This window comes from Lethenteron reissneri, chromosome 55 (genome assembly GCF_015708825.2).
Source record: "Lethenteron reissneri isolate LAM-NWPU_2019-01 chromosome 55, ASM1570882v1, whole genome shotgun sequence".
NCBI classification, from domain to species: Eukaryota; Metazoa; Chordata; class Hyperoartia; order Petromyzontiformes; family Petromyzontidae; genus Lethenteron; species Lethenteron reissneri.
The window spans coordinates 9,082,416-9,105,296 of record NC_083833.1 but is presented as its reverse complement, the minus strand read 5'-3'; the positions used below and the strand labels follow the sequence as shown (position 1 = coordinate 9,105,296).

The 22,881-nt window shown below is 50.9% G+C and overlaps 10 non-coding genes across 10 annotated transcripts; 5 read left to right on the top strand and 5 right to left on the bottom strand.

The window, feature by feature from the left end:
• Positions 1-8,271: 8,271 nt before the first annotated feature.
• TRNAH-GUG (transfer RNA histidin (anticodon GUG)) lies at positions 8,272-8,343 on the bottom strand. Its single transcript has one exon. It is a non-coding gene; the product is annotated as a tRNA-His (tRNA).
• A 924-nt stretch (positions 8,344-9,267) lies between these two features.
• On the bottom strand, positions 9,268-9,339 carry TRNAH-GUG (transfer RNA histidin (anticodon GUG)). Its single transcript has one exon. It is a non-coding gene; the product is annotated as a tRNA-His (tRNA).
• A 1,645-nt stretch (positions 9,340-10,984) lies between these two features.
• On the bottom strand, positions 10,985-11,056 carry TRNAH-GUG (transfer RNA histidin (anticodon GUG)). The gene has a single exon. It is a non-coding gene; the product is annotated as a tRNA-His (tRNA).
• A 1,173-nt stretch (positions 11,057-12,229) lies between these two features.
• Positions 12,230-12,301, bottom strand: TRNAH-GUG (transfer RNA histidin (anticodon GUG)). The gene has a single exon. It is a non-coding gene; the product is annotated as a tRNA-His (tRNA).
• An 808-nt stretch (positions 12,302-13,109) lies between these two features.
• Positions 13,110-13,181, top strand: TRNAH-GUG (transfer RNA histidin (anticodon GUG)). Its single transcript has one exon. It is a non-coding gene; the product is annotated as a tRNA-His (tRNA).
• Positions 13,182-14,971: 1,790 nt separating this feature from the next.
• On the top strand, positions 14,972-15,043 carry TRNAH-GUG (transfer RNA histidin (anticodon GUG)). The gene has a single exon. It is a non-coding gene; the product is annotated as a tRNA-His (tRNA).
• A 1,698-nt stretch (positions 15,044-16,741) lies between these two features.
• On the bottom strand, positions 16,742-16,813 carry TRNAH-GUG (transfer RNA histidin (anticodon GUG)). The gene has a single exon. It is a non-coding gene; the product is annotated as a tRNA-His (tRNA).
• Positions 16,814-17,673: 860 nt separating this feature from the next.
• Positions 17,674-17,745, top strand: TRNAH-GUG (transfer RNA histidin (anticodon GUG)). The gene has a single exon. It is a non-coding gene; the product is annotated as a tRNA-His (tRNA).
• Positions 17,746-20,174: 2,429 nt separating this feature from the next.
• TRNAH-GUG (transfer RNA histidin (anticodon GUG)) lies at positions 20,175-20,246 on the top strand. Its single transcript has one exon. It is a non-coding gene; the product is annotated as a tRNA-His (tRNA).
• A 2,449-nt stretch (positions 20,247-22,695) lies between these two features.
• On the top strand, positions 22,696-22,767 carry TRNAH-GUG (transfer RNA histidin (anticodon GUG)). The gene has a single exon. It is a non-coding gene; the product is annotated as a tRNA-His (tRNA).
• Positions 22,768-22,881: the final 114 nt, after the last annotated feature.

Below are 22,881 nucleotides of genomic sequence, written 5' to 3'. Positions count from 1 at the left end.
TACAATTAAAAAACCAGTGAGCATGAAAACGTATCAATTCTAAGCCGTATAATTATGAAAGTGCGGCTAAAGTCTATTGTTGCACTGTACTATGCCTCCAAGTCTATGCTCCTTCGCCCCCTTCATCAACCTGCACCTGAAGTTTGGCCAAGGAGAGACACCGTCGACGCGATGCTGGGGCATGAATATTCTTTACACGTGGCCTGATCAGCCGCCAGATGTTAACTACCTCGCCCGGTGTGCAGGAAGTCGCGGATTCCACCGCGACCCTGACGCCTGCTGCTGTATAGTTGGAGCTCGCGGTGTCTCTGTCCCCTTGGTCGCGCGGATTTAAACCTCCTGGTCCTCCGGTTTTCCCCTTTCACGTTTAGAATCAACGTGAAGGCGATTAGAGTCTTTGACTACTGCTATAAATGTCTACATGATAAGCCACTTCGTTAAAGCTATCATTCGTGATGGCCACGTGGCTTCTGAGAGAAGCGGCCTGGTTGGTCACAGAGCTCCGTGGGCCTGACCGGGTCGAATCATCGTCACAAATCGTGGAGCGAACAGCACAAGGCGTGGGTGCACTGCCCTCTGCTGCCTCTGAGGGCAAATAGAAATCGATGCAAAATCAAGCAACAACACTCAGCAATACACAACAACAATAACAATACACAACAATACGCAACAACAACAATTCACAACAATACACAACAACAATACACAACAACAACAATACACAACAACTCAATAGTGCACAACTAGAACACTCAACAACAACACTCAACAACACTCAACAAGACACAACAATAACACTCAACAACAACATTCAACAACAACAACAACACTCAACAATACGCAACAATAGTACTCAACAATAACACTCAACAACAACACTCAACAAAAATACACAACGACAATACACAACAACAACACTCAACAATACACAACAACAACACTCAACAACAACAATAACACAACAACAACACTCAACAATACACAACAACAACACTCAACAACAACAATAACACAACAACAACACTCAACAATACACAACAACAACACTCAACAACAACAACAATAATAACACAACAACACTCAACAATACGCAACAACAACACTCAACAACAACAATAACACAACAACACTCAACAATACGCAACAACAACACTCAACAACAACAACAATAACACAACAACAACACTTAACAATACACAACAACACTCAACAACAACAACACTCAACAACAACAACACTCAACAACAACAACACTCAACGCGCTCGTCAATTGCCCTGCGTGAGGCCACGAGTGGCAGCACCGATGACCAATGGGTGACGCTCCTGCCACGTGTCTCTTCGCCACTGCACGGAGCACAGATCGGACGGGCTGATTAAAAACCGGTTTCTCCCTCTGTATCTCTCTCTGCGTAACCGGTACAAGCGGGACGAGCAGCAGCCGCTGTCAGAGCGACGGTGACACACGATGCGTCCACAGCTCGGCTGGTGGTGCTGCTGGTGGTGGTGGTGCTGGTGGTGGTGGTGGTGCTGCTGGTGGTGGTGCTGCTGGTGGTGCTGGTGGTAGTGATGGTGGTGGTGCTGGTGGTGGTGCTGGTGGTGGTGCTGGTGGTGCTGGTGGTGCTGCTGGTAGTGATAGTGGTGGTGCTGGTGGTGCTGGTGGTAGTGATGGTGGTGCTGCTGCTGATGATGCTGCTGGTGGTGGTGCTGGTGGGGTAGAGTGTGGGTGCCTCTCGCGGCATCACCGCTGTGGGCAGCTTGCCGTGGCTTCTAATGACTCGGTGGTGAATGGGCACCGTTGGCCCCATTCGCTGTGTCGCTGCTTCTGTTGTGTTGTTTTGTGCGCCTAAAACGCAGTTCGTGACGCGGGATTTCGCCGCGCTCTGCGGTGCGAACTGACTCAGCTGCGGCTACGCGGTCGAACGTGGGACAACGCTGTGGACTGGGATACAAAAAGATCCCCCGTATAGCCTGAACAGACTGTAGGGGCAAGTGCTGTTAGCGAGCACCTATGAAGGCCGGAACGGTACACGAGGGTCTTGGGTGGCCAGCACCACGCCCGACCGCCTTTGTCTCCCCAGTGGCAATGTTTACACACCGCACCAGACACTAATTTTAGGCTGAGTCGACCTAGGGGAGGCCCGGGACCGGTTCAGATAATCGTCACTGGGTGTTGGCCGTGAGCGGGAATCGAACTCGGGTCGACGGGTTCATAGCGCAGCGTAGCGCAAACCACTGGGATACACACACTCACACGTAGAGATACATACAGACAGACATACACACAGGGATACATACACACACGTAGAGATACATACACACACACGTAGAGATACATACACACAGGGATACACACACGTAGAGATACATACACACACAAGGATACATACACACGTAGAGATACATACATACAGACAGACATAGACACACAGGGATACATACACACTCACACACACGTAGAGATACATACAGACATACACACACAGGGATACACACACACGTAGAGATACATACACACACAGGGATGCACACACACAGACACGTACAGATACATACAGACATACACACACAGGGATACATACAAACACGTAGAGATGCATACATACACACACAGGGATACATACACCCGTAGAGATACATACAGACAGACATACGCACACAGGGATACATACACACACACACACGTAGAGATACATACATACACACAGGGATACACACACACACGTAGAGATACATGCATACACACACAGGGATACATACACCCGTAGAGATACATACATACACACACAGGGATACATACACACAAGCGCACACGTAGAGATACATACAGACATACACACACAGGTATACATACAAACACGTAGAGATTCATAGATACACACACGGGGATACATACACCCGTAGAGATACATACAGACAGACATACACACACAGGGATACATACACACACACGTAGAGATACATACACACACAAGGATACATACACACAAACACACACGTAGAGATACATACATACACACACAGGGATACATACACACACACGTAGAGATACATACATACACACACAGGGATACATACACACACACACGTAGAGATACAGACATACACACACAGGGATACACACACACAGAGACACGGCATTGCGTGTGTACTGGACAGGTAGCTGTGCAGTCGCGCAATTCTCTAGAACAGATTGTTCTCTTTGGTTCTCTTGCCGCGCCTCTGCTGAGCGTGGTTGGCTACGTACGGCGCGAAGGAAGTTCAACGTACACACAGAGATACAAAGACCCCCCGTATGGAATTTAACAGACTGTTGGGGCAAGTGCTGTTACACGAGGTGATGGGTGGCCACCACCACCACGCACGGCTGCCCGCTCCTTCACCACCACGTCACAGCCTGGCCCGTGGCGCTTCAGAACAAACGTCACCGTGACCCCCGTGACCCCCGTGACCCCTGTGACCTCTGTCACCACCGTGACCCCCGTGACCCCCGTGACCCCCGTGACCGCCCGGCTCGTCCCGGAACGTCCACGCGCTGTGCACGAGCGGCCTCCCCCGCTTGGACACCTGGAAGAGAACGGAGCGCGGCCGCTCGGCCTCCACCCACGACTCGACGAGCAGCGAGTCTCCGGCGAACGCCTCCCCCGCGAAGATCAGCGACAGCTTCTCCAGCCGCGCCGTGCTCCACGCGCCCTCCCCTACGCCTCCACCACCACCATCGTGACCTTCACCACCACCGTGACCTCCCTCCTCCGCCTTGGCCAGCCCAGCCGCCAGAGCGTCGGCGCACAAGCGAGCGTACTCGCTGTGGTTCATGTGCTGATACTCGTCCAGCTGACTCGCCGCCACCGTGACCTCGTAGCGGAACGGGCTCGCTGGTTTCCCGTCGCCACCACCACCACCAACACCTCCACCACCACCTCCACCAACACCACCTCCACCACGACCTCCACCAACACCACCACCACCTCCTCCACCACCACCACCACCACGGCTGAACGGCTGCGGGAATTCTGGAGGCGCCTTGCCGACCAGGTGACGGTAGGTGTGGATTACGGCCGCGGGCAGCCGAGTCGCCCGCTTGGTGCGGGCGTCCACGTGAATCACGAGGCTCCTGTAGGTCCCCAGAGGCTCACGGGCATCTCCGCACGCCTCCTCCTCCTTCTTCTTCTTCCTCTCGAAGACCCCGGAGAACACGAGCGAGGAGGTGCCCAGGTGGGAGAGGGACACGCTCATGTCGATGGCGATCGGAGTCACCATGGTGACGTCCTGCCAGAATTGCGGCGTGAACGACAGCTCCTGGCACTTGAGGAACATGAAGTTGCCTTCCTCCTGCTGCTGTGCCTGGCGGCGTGGAAGCTCGCGGTGTTTGAAGGACACTCTGTCTCCGAACGCCTTCATGTCGAGGTGCTTCCAGCCGTACTCCACTAAGCGGAGCAGTTTCCACACCGCGGCCCGACCTGGAATCGCAAGACAAGTTGCGTTGTTCGGAAATACATTTCTACGTTGCCGGAGTACGCGGCACGTGATTGGTCGTAGGGGTTAATAGCAGTACACACCACAGCCCTTAGCGAGAGAGGAGACAGACTGGACGTGATGACGTAGTAGCAGTAACCACCACAGCCCTTAGCGAGAGAGGAGACAGACTGGACGTGATGACGTAGTAGCAGTAACCACCACAGCCCTTAGCTAGAGAGGAGACAGACTGGACGTGTTGACGTAGTAGCAGTAACCACCACGACTCTTAGCGAGAGAGGAGACAGACTGGACGTAGTAGCAGTAACCACCACGACTCTTAGCGAGAGAGGAGACAGACTGGACGTAGTAGCAGTAACCACCACGACTCTTAGCGAGAGAAGAGACAGACTGGACGTGATGACGTAGTAGCAGTAACCACCACGACTCTTAGCGAGAGAGGAGACAGACTGGACGTGTTGACGTAGTAGCAGTAACCACCACGACTCTTAGCGAGAGAGGAGACAGACTGGACGTAGTAGCAGTAACCACCACGACTCTTAGCGAGAGAAGAGACAGACTGGACGTGATGACGTAGTAGCAGTAACCACCACGACTCTTAGCGAGAGAGGAGACAGACAGGACGTGATGACGTAGTAGCAGTAACCACCACGACTCTTAGCGAGAGAGGAGACAGACTGGACGTGTGTTTGTGTGCGTGGCGGACTTCTTTCACGCGACCGTACGTAGCCAACCGTGTTGGTCGGAGGTTGCGGGGGGATGGGGGAAGGTCAACGAAGCAAAACACAAATACAACTTCGAGTGAAATGGGGTTCGCAATCGGGCCGCGTGGTGTGTGCGCCTGGTGTGTGCGTGGTGCGCGCGTGTCCCCGGCGCGGCAGTGAGTCGAGGTCGTTCCCTACCCGTGTGGTCAAAGAAGTCGGGCAGCAGTCGCTCCACGCCGATGCGGAGTCCGTGGTCGTGGTGCGCGCTCATGGCGGAAAGGCGTGATGGGGCCGCGTGGCAGTGGACGAGGACGCGTGCAGGGACGGCCGTGGGAGAGTCGTGTCGGGGTCTTGTGGGTCCTGTGGGGTTCTGTGGGGTCGTGTGGGGTCGTGTGCCGTGACTTGGGCACCAGACGCGCATCTAGGAACTGGCGGTGGCGAGTGCGGTCCGGGAACGTCAAAGTTCTTTAAATAGAGCCTCAGACAAAGACACCCCGTATAGCCTGGACAGACTATGAGGGCAAGTGCTGTTCGCGAGTAACACTTATGAAGGGCGCCAGGGCGACCGATGTGGTGAACTTCGACAACACCGTACAATGTCGAAGGGTCGGAGTTCGTCGGTTGGGCGAGCTGAGAGTGTGTGGGGGGGGGGGGGGACTGACTGCGTTCATTTCTCGGAATTATAATCGGCAGGAGAATCCCTCCCCCACCATGCTCTTCCACTCCCCTGGCTCTCTCTTGGTGGCTAGAAGCTGTTAACTAGCTCGCCTGGTAGACAGGAGGTCGTGGGTTTGATCCCGAGCCTGATGATGCCTGTTGCTGTATATTTGTAGTTTGCGTGTCTCTCTCTCTCTCTTTCATCATCATCAGGGTGGCTAGGAGATGTTAACTAGCTCGCCTGGTAGGCAGGAGGTCGTGGGTTTGATCCCGAGCCTAATGATGCCTGCTGCTGTATATTTGTAGTTTGCGTGTCTCTCTCTCTCATCATCATCAGGGTGGCTAGGAGATGTTAACTTCCTCGCCTGGTATGCAGGAGGTCGTGGGTTTGATCCCGACCCTGGTGATGCCTGCTGTATATTTGTAGTTTGCGTGTCTCTCTCATCATCATCAGGGTGGCTAGGAGATGTTAACTACCTCGCCTGGTATGAAGGAGGTCGTGGGTTTGATCCCGACCCTGATTCCTGCTGCTGTATATTTGGAGCGTGCGTGTCTCTCTTTATCTCCCCGTGGTCGCGTGCATTTGTCGTAGAGTCGACTTGCCTTTAGAGCAGGGGTCGGGAACCTTTTTGACTGGGAAAGCCGTAAAAGCCAAATATTTCTAAATATATTTCATTGAGAGCCATATAGTATTTTAACGTATAATAAATTAAATATGTCTTACTTTTAATGCGACTTCTGGTGCTGCATGGTTTTGTTGATGGCCTTGTAGTCTGGTTCATACGTGGTGAGGTTGAGCTTCATGCAGGCGTGACCCGTGAAATGTATCTTCAAAACTAATTTCTGTTTACTTTAAAATGACACAGTATTATTAAACAATATCACAAGTATTTTAAAATCAGTTCCAAACTGATTTTTTATTTTTTTATTATTATAATTTTTTTTTCAACTCAAAATTGTCTGGGAGCCATATGCCGTCACTGGAAGAGCCATATATGGCTCGCGAGCCATAGGTTCCCGACCGCTGCTTTAGAGTATTTGCCTGCTATACATTCCTACGTGCTAAGCCGTTTCGATTGGCTATCATTTGTGGCCAGGCCGCTTCTGAGAGAGAGCTGCGTAGCTCAGTGGGGGCTTGCCTGGTCAAATACAACTTAGTTCATAGTTTAGTTTAAACACAAACAGCAGTTCTAGAGAGCTGACTATGCAATCGAGATGTACAAGTGCGTAGCTACAGTGACTGGCTCATATCGGCAGGATATTGAACTCCGAATGTGCAGTCCTAGTCCGGTCTCTTGAGTTCAGGATCTCGATGTCAGTGTCGAGGTTTGCTGCTGCTGCTGCCACGAGAAGAGGGCCTCAGTCGCATTACAAACGACACGAAAAGAAAAACCTCAACATACCGGTCAACGACATTGGAAACATTAATGCCCCGCCCACCCCCCCAACACGTTCCATTCATTGGCTACCACATTCAGATAAGCCCCTCCTCCCCCCTGAACTTCTATTTAAGAGCTCGTCTCTGAAAATTTTGCCTCACTTGATGCAGTAATTTTAGCTGTGACGGTCCCACCTGATGACGGAGACTTGTGTTGCCTCCGAAACGTCGTGATTTATTATTTTATTTCTATAATTATTTCTGTTATTTTTACTTTTATTATTTATTTTTACTTACGTGACTTTACCGGAAGAAAAAAAACAAACCTAAGAGTAACTACGCGGTGTGGTTGATGAATCTGCTGAGTGTCTCTGTTGCTGGTGCTCGTGCAGCACTGCCATCAACACAGATTCATTCATTATGATGATGATGGAATGCGACAATCCAAAGTGCACGATACAGAATCATGTTTAAAATCAGTGTCACGTGTCTAGACAACATGCAGATGAATGACATAATCACATGCATCTTCATGCAGTAGTGGAGAGGTCATGACGATTACACTGAGAGAGAGAGGAAGCCGCGGACGAGACCACACACGCAGGTGAGGTGATTACAGGTGAGGTAATGAGGTAATGACACCTGGTGAGAGAGGTGAGGCTTGGGCAGGACGCGTCACGGCCAGAAGGGGCAATGACGGTGGTCAGCAATGAGAGCGGAGTGGCAGCCACGGAATGGATCGCGTCCGAGAGGACGTCTACCGAGGAGATGGAGCGATGAAGTCGGTCACGGACATCACATTGACTCTGATGAACAGTAGGCACATGTACGGATGTAATAGCTACACGGACACGCTGCATCTGTACAACGCTGCTGGGCCAATCATCGCCGATCTTCGAAACAGAATTGCGAACACATTTACAACAAAGCGGTCATTTCTAAAACACTAAACGAGCCCGAATATTTTTTTTCTGCTTATTCACCACGGAGATGGATTTGTCTGGGATATAAAAAGAAGGAATAAAAATGGAGCCCGCTGCCGTGTCGTTGTCACCACAATGCCGTGACTCGGATTCGAACCGAGGTTGCTGCGGCCACAACGCAGAGTACTAACCACTATACGATCACGGCGAGCTACGCGGGCTCGCAATTACGGACGCGCCGGGAGCCCCTCTTATAGCCACTCACTCACTGACCTGACCCACTCACTCCCCCACCCACCCATCCACTCACCCACTCGCTCACTGACCCACTCACTCACCCACTCACTCACTCTCCCACTCACTCACTCTCCCACTCAAACACTCACCCACTGACCTGACCCACTCACTCACCCACACACTCACCCACCTACTCACCCACTCACTCACCCACCCACTCGGGAACTCACATATGCTCACTAACCCACTCACTCACTCACTCACCCACCCACTCACTCACTCTCCCACTCGCTCAACCACTCACCCACCCACTCACTCTCCCACTGACCCACTCACTCACCCACCCACCCACCCACCACCTCATCCACCCACCCACCACCTCACCCACCCACCACTCATTAACTCTCCCACTGACCCACTCACCCACCCACCAACTCACCCACCAACTCACCCACTCACTCAATCACCCACTCACCCACTAACTCTCCCACTCACTCACCCACTCACCCACTCACTTACCCATTGACCCACTCACTCACTCCCCCACCTACTCACTCACGCTCCCACTCACCCACTCACTCACCCACTGACCCACTCACTCATTCACCCATTCGGGAACTCATATAGGACATCACATTGACTCTGACGAAAAGTAGGCACACGTACGGATGTAACAGCTGCACGGACACGCTGCACCTGTACAACGCTGCTGTGTCAATCATCGCCGATCTTCGAAACAGACTTGCGAACACTTTAACAACAAAGCGGTCATTTCTAAAACACTAAACGAGCCCGAATATTTTTTTTCTGCTTATTCGCCACGGAGATAGATTGGTCTGGGATATAAAAAGAAGGAATAAAAATCGAGCCCGCTGCCGTGTCTTTGTCACCACAATGCCGTGACTCGGATTCGAACCGAGGTTGCTGCGGCCACAACGCAGAGTACTAACCACTATACGATCACGGCGAGCTACGCGGGCTCGCAATTACCGAGGCGCCGGGAGCCCCTCTTATAGCCACTCACTCACTCACCCACTCACTCACCCACTCACTCACCCACTCACTCACCCACTCACCCACTCACTCACCCACTCACTCACTAACTCTCCCACTGACCCACTCACTCACCCACTCACTCACCCACCCACTCGGGAACTCACACATGCCCACTCGCCTAGTCGCTCACTCAACCACTCACCCACCTACTCACTCACCCACCTACTAACCCGCTCACTCACATACCCACTCGGAAACTCACACATGCTCAATCACCCACTTGGAAACTCAAACATCCTCACTCACTCATTCTCTCACTCGCCCACGCATCCATTCACTCACCAACTCACGCAGACACTCACATTCTCACTCACTAATTCACTCACCCACCTAATTGGGAAGTCACACACTCACTCACCCACTCACACACTCGGGAACTCACACATGCCCACTCGCCTAGTCACTCACGCAACCACTCACTCACCAACTCACCCACTAACTCACCCACTGACCCACTCACTCACCCACTCACCCATAACTCACCCACTGACCCACTCACTCACCCACCCACTCACCCACTCATTCACTCACCCACTCGGAAACTCCCACATGCTCAATCACCCACTTGGGAACTCAAACATCCTCACTCACTCATTCACTCACTCACCCACACACTCTTCCACTGACCCACTCACCCACCCACTCACCCACTCACTCACCCACCCACTCGGGAACTCACATACCCACTCACTCACCCACTCATTCACCCACTCACTCACCCACTAACTCTCCCACTGACCCACTCACTCACCCACTCACTCACTCACTCACCCACTCACTCTTCCACTGACCCACTCACTCACCCACTCACTTACCCACTCACCCACCTACTCACCCACCCACCTACTCACCCGCTCACTCACCTACCCACTCGGGAACTCACACATGCTCAATCACCCACTTGGAAACTCAAACATCCTAACTCATTCACTCACTCACCCACGCACCCATTCACTCACCTACTCACTCAGACACTCACATGCTCACTCACTCATTCACTCACCCAACCAATTGGGAACTCATATATGCTAACTCACCCACTCACTCACTCACTCACCCACCCACACACTCACTCACCCACTGACCCACTCACTCACCCACTCATTCACCGACTCACCCACTCGGGAACTCACATAAAACGGCTCGCCCAGTCACTCACTCAACCACCCACTCACTCACCTACCCACCAACTCACTCACCCACCTACTCACCCACTCACCAACTCACTCACTGACTCACTCAATCACTCACCCACTCAATCACCCATGCACCCACTCGGGAACTCACATAGGACATCACATTGACTCTGACAAAAAGTAGGCACACGTACGGATGTAACAGCTGCACGGACACGCTGCATCTGTACAACGCTGTTGGGCCAATCATCGCCGGTCTTCTTTATAGATTTGCGAACACATTTACAACAAAGCGGTCATTTATAAAACACTAAACGAGCCCGAATATTTTGTTTCTGCTTCATCACCAAGGAGATGGATTTGTCTGGGATATAAAAAGGAATAAAAACCGAGCCCGCTGCCGTGTCTTTGTCACCACAATGCCGTGACTCGGATTCGAACCGAGGTTGCTGCGGCCACAACGCAGAGTACTAACCACTATACGATCACGGCGAGCTACGCGGGTTCGCAATTACGGTGGTGCCGGGAGCCCCTCTTATAGCCACTCACTCACCTACTCACTCACTCTCCCACTCACTCACCCACTCACGCACTCTCCCACTGACCCACGCACGCACTCACTCACCCATCTACTCACCTACTCACTCACCCACCCACTCGGGAACTCACACATCCTCACTCAATCATTCACCCACTCACCCACTCAGCCATTCACTCACCTACTCACTCGGACACTCACATGCTCACTTACTCATTTACTCACCCACCCATGTACCTACTGACTCACCCACCCACTGACCCACTCGACTACTCACTCATTCCCTCACTCACTCATTCACTCACCAACTCACTCACCCACCTACTCACCCACTCACTCACCCACTCACCCACATACTCAATTACTCACCCACCCACTCGGGAACTCACATATGCTCACTCACCCACTCACTCACTCTCCTACTGACCCACTCACTCACCACTCACTCACCCACCTACTCACCCACTCACTCACCCACACACTCTGGAACTCACACATGCCCACTCACCCACTCACTCACTCACCCACTCATTCACCCACTCGCTCACTCTCTCTCCCACTGAACCACTCATTATCCCAATCACTCACTCACTGACCAACCCACTCACTCACCCACCTCCTCACCCACTCAGTCACCCACGCACTCGGAAAAACACACAAGCTCAATCACCTGGGAACTCAAACATCCTCACTCAATCATTCACTCACTCACCCACACACCTATTCATTCACCTACTCACTCGGACACTCACATTCTCACTCAATCATTCACTCATTCACTCACCCGCCCACTGACTCACCCACGCAATTGGAACTCACGCACTCGCTCACCCACTCACCCACTCGGGAACTCACATAAGACATCACATTGACTCTCATGAACAGTAGGCACATGTACGGATGTAACAGCTGCACATACACGCTGCACCTGTACAACGCTGCTGGGCCAATCATCGCCGGTCTTCTCTATAGACTTGCGAACACATTTACAACAAAGCGGTCATTTCTAAAACACTAAACGAGCCCGAATATTTTGTTTCTGCTCATTCACCACGGAGATGGATTTGTCTGGGATATAAAAAGAAGGAATAAAAATGGAGCCCGCTGCCGTGTCTTTGTCACCACAATGCCGTGACTCGGATTCGAACCGAGGTTGCTGCGGCCACAACGCAGAGTACTAACCACTATACGATCACGGCGAGCTACGCGGGCTCGCGATCACGGGGGCGCCGGGAGCCCCTCTTATAGCCGGGACCCCGCTGGGCAGGTAGCCCCGCCCATCTATGGGTCTCTGCGTGCCTCTCTGATAGTCTATGGGTCTCGTTTGTGGATCTGTGGATCTCTGTGTGAGTCTGTGGTTCTTTTTGCGGGTCTGTGGATCTTTGTGTGAGTCTATGGGTCCATATGTGACTCTCTGTACGTCGATGGATGTCTACGTGAAGCTGTTGATATTTTTTTCATCTGTGGTCTACATATTCTTGGTTCTTTCGGTAAAGTCACGTAAAAGGGTAACAATAAAATACTAAAAATATAAAACAATAAAATTCTCACGACGTTTCGATTGTAACATGAGCAATCATCATCAGGTGTGAAAACCACAGCAAGAAAATATGAAAAAAGTGGTTTACATTCAAGTCTGTGGATTTCTATGTCAGTCTGTCGGTCTCTGTGTGAGTCTGTGGGTCTCTGTGTGTCTGTGTGTGTCTTTGTAAGTCGATGTGCATTGCTGCCGAAAGGAATAGGAGCATCAACTCGCTGCGCTTGTGAAACCGGTTCACTCACGGTCACCCGTCTGTTCAAACATAAATGCGAACCCATGCAAATCCCCACAAATCTGATGTTCTGTGTCTGCGAGCCCTCAGCCACCCGACCGCCGTCTTCGCCCTCCTCCATAGCCCCACGGGCTCCACGTGGTCTGGGTGACAGCACCGGGCACCACGTGTCTGGCGGGGTCCCGGCTATAAGAGGGGCTCCCGGCGCGTCCGTAATTGCGAGCCCGCGTAGCTCGCCGTGATCGTATAGTGGTTAGTACTCTGCGTTGTGGCCGCAGCAACCTCGGTTCGAATCCGAGTCACGGCATTGTGGTGACAAAGACACGGCAGCGGGCTCGCTTTTTATTCCTTCTTTTTATATCCCAGACAAATCCATTACCTCGCTTGAATAAAAATTCTAGGATTCGTTATGCTTGCTATTTGAGGGTAGTGTGGAGTTCCTCTCGGACGCGTTCCATTCCGTGGCTGCCACTCCGCTCTCATTGCTACCACCGCCATCGCCCCTTCTGTCCGTGACGCGTCCTGCCCAAGCCTCACCTCTCTCACCAGGTGTCAGTAGCTCATTCACCTGCGCGTGTCGTCTCATCCGCATCGTCTTCCTATCTCAGTGTAATCATTATCATCGTGGTCCATCCGCAGCAGCATGGAGGTCACCGTGATGATGTCACTAAGCTGCCCGTGTTCTCCACTCCGCACGTCCCTCTGCGTCTCTCGGTGTCATTGTGGTCACGGTCTAATTTGGTGTAATTTCAGGTATTCATACTGTATACGCGTGCTTCATAGTAATTGTCGTGATCTAGCCATTGCTGGATGAAGATAAATCATGTATTAAATATGACAGGGAATGGGTATCTATGGAATGTCTTGGTGGCGACAACATTTGCAAGTCAAACTATTTTGTTGACGAATAACTAAGAGGGGGAAAAAGCTGAATAGACGCAGTTTATTTCATCACGGATCTTTTTGATTGAAGTCTGTCCGTGGTTGTCATCTGCTGTATAACTGCTGCTGCTGCTGTATAACTACTGCTGCTGCTGTATAACTGCTGCTGCTGCTGTATAACTGCTGCTGCTGTATAACTGCTGCTGTATAACTGCTGCTGCTGCTGTATAACTGCTGCTGCTTTATAACTGCTGCTGCTGTATAACTGCTGCTGCTGTATAACTGCTGCTGCTGTATAACTGCTGCTGTTGTATAACTGCTGCTGCTGTATAACTACTGCTGCTGTATAACTGCTGCTGCTGCTGTGTCTGTGTACAGGTGGCTCTGCGTGTGGTGCGGCTCTCCAACTGTTCTGGTCAAAGACGACAAAATTATTTCCTTGTGCTTGGAAAAGTTGCCGACCCCTGTTCTACATTAAACAATGTTACCTATTTATTTGTGCACTACGGCAATGGATTTATCTGGGATTTCAAACAATGAAAAAGTCGATCCTACTGCCTGGGTCTTTGTCACCACAATACCACGACTCGGATTTGAACCGAGGTTGCTGTGGCCACAACGCAGAGTACTAACCACTATACGATCACGGCGAGTTACGCGCGTTTGTTGGGAACCTCTTATAGTCGGGACCCCGCTGGACACGTGGCACCCAGTGCTGTCACCCAGGCCACGAGGAGCCGGGGGGCTATGGAGGGCAGAGACGGTGGTCAGGTGGTTGAGGGCTCGCAGACACAGATCCGGCAGATTTGCGGGAGTCTGCATGGGTTGACATTTATTTTTCACAAGACGGGTAACCGTGATTGAACCAGTTTCCCAAGCGCAGCGAATTGATGGTCTCAATCCATTCGGCAGCAATGCACGTCGACTTACAAAGATACACACAGAATCACGGAGACCTACAAACTCACACAGAGACCGACAGACTGACAGAGACCCACAGACTCGCACATAGACCATACATAAAAAATACCAAAAGCCTCACGTAGACACCCATAGACGTACAGACTCACACAAAGATCCACATATCCACACCAGAGACCCATAGAATCTCAGAGCCACGCAGAGACCCATAGATGGGCGGGGCAACCTGCCCAGCGGGGTCCCGGCTATAAGAGGGGCTCCCGGCGCCCCCGTGATCGCGAGCCCGCGTAGCTCGCCGTGATCGTATAGTGGTTAGTACTCTGCGTTGTGGCCGCAGCAACCTCGGTTCGAATCCGAGTCACGGCATTGTGGTGACAAAGACACGGCAGCGGGCTCGATTTTTATTAATTTGTGGTGACAAAGACACGGCAGCTGGCTCGATTTTTATTAATTTGAAGGTCATAAAAATCCATTGCCGATGTGCATTCAGAAAATAAAGATGTTTAACGTTGAACAGGTGTGGGTAACATTTCAAAGAAAAATATGAAGCCACTGTTTTGTCTTTGACCGAAACAGTTTGAGAGCCGCACCACACGCAGAGCCACCTGTACACAGACACAGCAGCAGTTATACAGCAGCAGCAGGTATACAGCAGGTGACAACCACCACAGTCTGACTGAAAAACAAGTATAACCCTGTCAAAACAAAGTTTTTCACTATAAATCCTTTATATGCGTGGCGGCAAGAGTCCTCTCGTCCTCTGGCTTGAGATGGCTGCCACCTGTGGGTCAGATGATTGCATGGCAGCATTAAGCAATTGGTAATTAAATATAATATTTTTGTCCTAAAAAGTGTAAAATTTTTGAAAAAAAACTTTCACGAACATTAATTGTCACGTACAACGAGTCTGTGTGGAAAATGTCAGCTCGATTGGATCACGGGAAGTGGGTTAAAAAACGACCGAAAGATTTGCACGGTCCTAAGCAAGCAAGTGAACTTAATATAAAGGATTTAATATAAATAGCTGATGGCATAAACTGCATCTATTTCGTCCCCCCTCCCCCTAGTTATTTTTAACAAGATAGTGTCACTGTACACTTTGTTGTCACGAACACATTCCATATTTAATACATTATCTATACGTTCATTTATGTTAAAGGTTTCCATCTTTTTAAAACGGCTGCCCGCAAAGGGGCAGCCAAACAGTCGCCTGCGGCTCCCAGGAGCAGGTTGTCGACCCCTGGTCTACAACTCGTCACGAATGACTATTTTAGAGTAGTTTGGAGTGCTTTGGGAAGCCTGAAAATGATCGTTCACGTGCTATGAAGAACAACCATTAACCGTAACTTCACATTTTTATTTTAAAGCCACGCATAGTTGTTGACGAATGTGCTGAGTTGTCTGTTATTTGTGCCTGGGCACCAATGCTATCGCATCACCACAATTTCATTGTGATGATGGAATACAAAGAGCCAATGTGCCGGATACTGAATGTTTACAATCGGTGCATCACGTGACACCTGCTGTGTCACGTGATGCATGAACACGCGGTCATTAGTGGCACTAAACATGCGCAGAGAAGCACTGAGAGACGCAGAGAGGGAGCCGCGGATGAGACGACACGTGCAGGTGAGTGAGCTAATGGCACCTGGTGAGAGAGGTGAGTGAGGCTTGGGCAGGACGCGTCACGGACAGAAGGGACGATGGCGGTGGTAGCAATGAGAGCGGAGTGGCAGCCACGGAATGGAACGCGTCCGAGAGGATGTACACTGAGGAGATGGAGCGATGAAATCGGTAACGGACATCACATTGACTCTGATGAGCAGTAGGCACACGTACGGATGTAACAGCTGAACGGACACGCTGCACCTGTACAACGCTGCTGAGCCAATCATCGCCGGTCTTCTATAGAGAATTGCGAACAGATTTACAACAAAGCGGTCATTTCTAAAACACTAAACGAGCCCGAATATTGTTTTCTTGTCATTCACCGCGGAGATAAATTTGTCTGGGATATGAAAAGCACGAAAACGCGAGCCCGCTGCCGTGTCTTTGTCACCACAATGCCGTGACTCGGATTCGAACCGAGGTTGCTGCGGCCACAACGCAGAGTACTAACCACTATACGATCACGGCGAGCTACGCGGGCTCGCAATTACAGAGGCGCCGGGAGCCCCTCTTATAGCCGGGACCCCGCTGGGCACGTGGTGCCCGGTGCAGTCACGCAGACCACGTGGAGCCCGTGGGGCTGTGGAGGAGGGTGAAGACGGTGGTCGGGTGGCTGAGGGCTCGCAGACACAGAGCATCAGATTTGTGGGGATTTGCATGGGTTCGCATTTGTGTTTGAACAGACGCGTGACCGTGAGTGAACCGGTTTCACAAGCGCAGCGAGTTAATGGTCCTACTCCTTTCGGCAGTAATGCACATCAACTTACAAAGACACACACAGACTCACAGAGACCCACAGACTCGCACATAGACCATAGATAAAAAAAAATACCAATAGCCTCACGTAGACACCCGTTGACGTACAGACACACATAGACCCATAGACTCACACAAATATCCACAGATCCACAGAAGAGACCCATATACTCTCAGAAAGACACGCAGAGACCCATAGATGGGCGAGGCTACCTACGTCGCGGGCGAGCTGACCTGCCCAGCGGGGTCCCGGCTATAAGAGGGGCTCCTGGCGCTCTCGTGATAGCGAGGCCACGTAGCTCGCCGTGATCGTGAGTGAGTGGGTGGGTAAGTGAGTGAGTGGGTGAGTGAGTGGGTGAGTGAGTGAGTGGGTAAGTGGGTGGGTGTGTGAGTGGGTGAGTGAGTTAGTGGGTGGGTGAGTTAGTGGGTGGGTGGGTGAGTTAGTGGGTGGGAGAGTTCGTGGGTGGGTAAGTTAGTGGGTGGGTGGGTGAGTGGGTGGGTGGGTGAGTGGATGGGTGGGTGGTTATAAGAGGAGCTCCCGGCGCCCCCGTGATCACGAGCCCGCGTAGCTTGCCGTGATCGTATAGTGGTTAGTACTCTGCGTTGTGGCCGCAGCAACCTCGGTTCGAATCCGAGTCACGGCATTGTGGTGACAAAGACACGGCAGCGGGCTCGATTTTTATTCCTTCTTTTTATATCCCAGAGAAATCCATTACCTCGCTTGAATAAAAATTCTAGGATTCGTTATGCTTGCTATTTGAGGGTAGTGTGGAGTTCCTTTCGGACGCGTTCCATTCCGTGACTGCCACTCCGCTATAATCGTCGTTAGAATTGTATTTAATTATGTTTTATTTTTATTATTTTATTATTTCCATTCTACGTGACTTTACCGAAAGAACCAGGAAGATGAATCCCTGCAGTCACGAAAGCTTTAAATCGAAATCAAACTATATTGTTGACGAATAACTAAGAGGGGAAAATAGCTGAATAGACGCAGTTTATTGCATCACGGATCTTGTCGATTGAAGTCAGTCCGTGGTTGTCACCTGCTGCTGTATACCTGCTGCTGCTGTGTCTGTGTACAGGTGGCTCTGGTTGTCACCTGCTGTATACCTGCTGCTGCTGTGTCTGTGTACAGGTGGCTCTGGTTGTCACCTGCTGTATACCTGCTGCTGCTGCTGTGTCTGTGTACAGGTGGCTCTGGTTGTCACCTGCTGTATACCTGCTGCTGCTGTATAGCTGCTGCTGCTGTATAACTGCTGCTGCTGTATACCTGCTGCTGCTGCTGTATACCTGCTGCTGCTGTATACCTGCTGCTGCTGTATAACTGCTGCTGCTGTATAACTGCTGCTGCTGTATACCTGCTGCTGCTGCTGTATAACTGCTGCTGCTGTATACCTGCTGCTGTTGTATAACTGCTGCTGCTGCTGTATAACTGCTGCTGCTGTATAACTGCTGCTGCTGCTGTATAACTGCTGCTGCTGTATACCTGCTGCTGTTGTATACCTGCTGCTGCTGTATACCTGCTGCTGCTGTATAACTGCTGCTGCTGTATAACTGCTGCTGCTGTATACCTGCTGCTGCTGCTGTATAACTGCTGCTGCTGTATACCTGCTGCTGCTGTATACCTGCTGCTGCTGTATACCTGCTGCTGCTGTATAACTGCTGCTGCTGTATAACTGCTGCTGCTGTATACCTGCTGCTGTTGTATAACTGCTGCTGCTGCTGTATAACTGCTGCTGCTGTATAACTGCTGCTGCTGCTGTATAACTGCTGCTGCTGTATAACTGCTGCTGCTGCTGCTGTATAACTGCTGCTGCTGTATACCTGCTGCTGTTGTATAACTGCTGCTGCTGCTGTATAACTGCTGCTGCTGTATAACTGCTGCTGCTGTATAACTGCTGCTGCTGTATACCTGCTGCTGCTGCTGTATACCTGCTGCTGCTGTATAACTGCTGCTGCTGTGTCTGTGTACAGGTGGCTCTGCGTGTGGCTCTCCAACTGCTCTGGTCAAAAACAACAAAATTATTTCCTTCTGCTTGGAAAAGTTGCCGACCCCTGTTCTACATTAAACAATGTTACTTTTTATTTGTGCACTACGGTATTGGATTCATCTGGGATTTTAAACAATGACAAAGTTTATCCCGCTGCCGTGTCTTTGTCACCACAATACCAGGATTCTGATTCGTACCGAGGTTGCTGCGGCCACAACGCAGAGTACTAACCACTATACGATCACGGCGAGCTACGCGGGCTCGCGATCACGTGGGCGCCGGGAGCCCCTCTTATAGCCGGGACCCCGCTGGGCACGTGGTGCCCGGTGCAGTCACCCAGACCACGTGGAGCCCGTGGGGCTGTGGAGGAGGGCGAAGACGGCGGTCGGGTGGCTGAGGGCTCGCAGACACAGAGCCGGCAGATTTGTGGGGATTTGCATGGGTTCGTATTTGTGTTTGAACAGACGGGTGACCGTGAGTGAACCGGTTTCACAAGCGTGGCGAGTTGATGGTCCTACTCATTTCTGCAGTAATGCACATCGACTTACAAAGACACACACAGACACACAGAGACCCACAGACTCACACAGAGACCGACAGACTGACATAGAGATCCACAGACTTGAATGTATAGACCACTTTTTTCAAATTTCCTTGCTGTGATTTTCACACCTGATGATGATCGCTTGTGTTACAATCGAAACGTCGTGAGAATTTTATTGTTTTATATTTTTAATATTTTATTGTTTCTCTTCTACGTGACTTTACCGAAAGAACCAAGAATATGTAGACCACAGATGAAAAAAATACCAACAGCTTCACGTAGACACCCATCGACTTACAGAGAGTTACACATGGTCCCGTAGACTCACACAAAGATCCACAGACCCGCAAAAGAACCACAGACTCACACAGAGATCCACAGATCCACAGAAGAGACTCATAGACTATCAGAAAGCCACGCAGAGACCCATAGATGGGCGAGGCTACCTACGTCCCGGGCGGGGCTACCTGCCCAGCGGGGTCCCGGCTATAAGAGGGGCTCCCGGCGCCCCCGTGATCACGAGCCCGCGTAGCTTGCCGTGATCGTATAGTGGTTAGTACTCTGCGTTGTGGCCGCAGCAACCTCGGTTCGAATCCGAGTCACGGCATTGTGGTGACAAAGACACGGCAGCGGGCTCGATTTTTATTCCTTCTTTTTATATCCCAGAGAAATCCATTACCTCGCTTGAATAAAAATTCTAGGATTCGTTATGCTTGCTATTTGAGGGTAGTGTGGAGTTCCTTTCGGACGCGTTCCATTCCGTGACTGCCACTCCGCTATAATCGTCGTTAGAATTGTATTTAATTATGTTTTATTTTTATTATTTTATTATTTCCATTCTACGTGACTTTACCGAAAGAACCAGGAAGATGAATCCCTGCAGTCACGAAAGCTTTAAATCGAAATCAAACTATATTGTTGACGAATAACTAAGAGGGGAAAATAGCTGAATAGACGCAGTTTATTGCATCACGGATCTTGTCGATTGAAGTCAGTCCGTGGTTGTCACCTGCTGCTGTATACCTGCTGCTGCTGCTGTGTCTGTGTACAGGTGGCTCTGGTTGTCACCTGCTGTATACCTGCTGCTGCTGTGTCTGTGTACAGGTGGCTCTGGTTGTCACCTGCTGTATACCTGCTGCTGCTGCTGTGTCTGTGTACAGGTGGCTCTGGTTGTCACCTGCTGTATACCTGCTGCTGCTGTATAGCTGCTGCTGCTGTATAACTGCTGCTGCTGTATACCTGCTGCTGCTGCTGTATACCTGCTGCTGCTGTATACCTGCTGCTGCTGTATAACTGCTGCTGCTGTATAACTGCTGCTGCTGTATACCTGCTGCTGCTGCTGTATAACTGCTGCTGCTGTATACCTGCTGCTGTTGTATAACTGCTGCTGCTGCTGCTGTATAACTGCTGCTGCTGTATAACTGCTGCTGCTGCTGTATAACTGCTGCTGCTGTATACCTGCTGCTGTTGTATACCTGCTGCTGCTGTATACCTGCTGCTGCTGTATAACTGCTGCTGCTGTATAACTGCTGCTGCTATATACCTGCTGCTGCTGCTGTATAACTGCTGCTGCTGTATACCTGCTGCTGCTGTATACCTGCTGCTGCTGTATACCTGCTGCTGCTGTATAACTGCTGCTGCTGTATAACTGCTGCTGCTGTATACCTGCTGCTGTTGTATAACTGCTGCTGCTGCTGTATAACTGCTGCTGCTGTATAACTGCTGCTGCTGCTGTATAACTGCTGCTGCTGTATAACTGCTGCTGCTGCTGTATAACTGCTGCTGCTGTATACCTGCTGCTGTTGTATAACTGCTGCTGCTGCTGTATAACTGCTGCTGCTGTATAACTGCTGCTGCTGTATAACTGCTGCTGCTGTATACCTGCTGCTGCTGTATACCTGCTGCTGCTGCTGTATACCTGCTGCTGCTGTATAACTGCTGCTGCTGTGTCTGTGTACAGGTGGCTCTGCGTGTGGCTCTCCAACTGCTCTGGTCAAAAACAACAAAATTATTTCCTTCTGCTTGGAAAAGTTGCCGACCCCTGTTCTACATTAAACAATGTTACTTTTTATTTGTGCACTACGGTATTGGATTCATCTGGGATTTTAAACAATGACAAAGTTTATCCCGCTGCCGTGTCTTTGTCACCACAATACCAGGATTCTGATTCGTACCGAGGTTGCTGCGGCCACAACGCAGAGTACTAACCACTATACGATCACGGCGAGCTACGCGGGCTCGCGATCACGGGGGCGCCGGGAGCCCCTCTTATAGCCGGGACCCCGCTGGGCACGTGGTGCCCGGTGCAGTCACCCAGACCACGTGGAGCCCGTGGGGCTGTGGAGGAGGGCGAAGACGGCGGTCGGGTGGCTGAGGGCTCGCAGACACAGAGCCGGCAGATTTGTGGGGATTTGCATGGGTTCGTATTTGTGTTTGAACAGACGGGTGACCGTGAGTGAACCGGTTTCACAAGCGTGGCGAGTTGATGGTCCTACTCATTTCTGCAGTAATGCACATCGACTTACAAAGACACACACAGACACACAGAGACCCACAGACTCACACAGAGACCGACAGACTGACATAGAGATCCACAGACTTGAATGTATAGACCACTTTTTTCAAATTTCCTTGCTGTGATTTTCACACCTGATGATGATCGCTTGTGTTACAATCGAAACGTCGTGAGAATTTTATTGTTTTATATTTTTAATATTTTATTGTTTCTCTTCTACGTGACTTTACCGAAAGAACCAAGAATATGTAGACCACAGATGAAAAAAATACCAACAGCTTCACGTAGACACCCATCGACTTACAGAGAGTTACACATGGACCCGTAGACTCACACAAAGATCCACAGACCCGCAAAAGAACCACAGACTCACACAGAGATCCACAGATCCACAGAAGAGACTCATAGACTATCAGAAAGCCACGCAGAGACCCATAGATGGGCGAGGCTACCTACGTCCCGGGCGGGGCTACCTGCCCAGCGGGGTCCCGGCTATAAGAGGGGCTCCCGGCGCCCCCGTGATCACGAGCCCGCGTAGCTTGCCGTGATCGTATAGTGGTTAGTACTCTGCGTTGTGGCCGCAGCAACCTCGGTTCGAATCCGAGTCACGGCATTGTGGTGACAAAGACACGGCAGCGGGCTCGATTTTGTTTTATTTGAAATGCCAAAAAAATTAATCGCTGATGTAAATTTATGATCGTATAGTGGTTAGTAGGCTCTAAGGAAA